An 840-nucleotide genomic window follows, 5' to 3' on the forward strand; every position below is an offset into this window, starting at 1 on the left:
ATAGGAACCAGCTACATCTTGCACCTGATGGACTCTAGCCTATTAAAAAGCAAAATTCGTTAATAAAAACATTTTTTTAAAAAATAAGCATCTCGCGCTGTAATAAATGTCACAGGTGCTGCAAGAATCGTTTTCATTTGATACTATGGGATAGGAAGGAGAGAAAGGTGTAGTTTCAACTGTGACCCATGGAAGGCCACACTCCCAGTTTGTAATCTAGGGCGGGAAAGTCGACACAAGCACTTTGGATCAATAGTATTTATTATAAACGGGGAAAGATCACGCCTTTCCCCAAGCATGCAAAACCCCTTATAGAGCCGTATTCCTAGGCAGGAAGTGATACATGACCCTCCAACCCTTCAATTTTATGTAAACTTATGTAAGTGCAAGGATGCTTCTCATGCCTTCCAACATTTCTCCGATGAAAATAGGGATGCCCTAAGGAAAAGCGGAACATTCCAGGATCAAATCAGAAACCAGGATGGCTTCTGTAAATTCAGGGCTCTCGGATTCACCTACACTTCTCAATTATATTGTTATAACTGCGTTATAAAAATGTGACACCAGAGGGTGCGGTAGAGCAGTGATCTGTTGCCAATGGGATTTTGCATTCAGAGCTTTTACAGTGTTTTCTATAACTTTTAAAAAAAATCAGTATAGATCCAACCTTGGAGAGGGTCTGGCTTCCCTTGTCAAATGCATTTTATGTTTTACTTCTCTTGACGCTAAGATCGATGGGCATTTATTTGCTCCCCTCCATTTTCAGTACGTGAAATTTGTTCCTAAGCCTTGACATGATCTCTTTTTTCTAACTTGGGACAGGGCAGAGCCCAGGGGGAC

The sequence above is a fragment of the Podarcis filfolensis genome (assembly GCF_964270895.1).
Source record: "Podarcis filfolensis genome assembly, chromosome: 6".
Classification (NCBI taxonomy): domain Eukaryota; kingdom Metazoa; phylum Chordata; class Lepidosauria; order Squamata; family Lacertidae; genus Podarcis; species Podarcis filfolensis.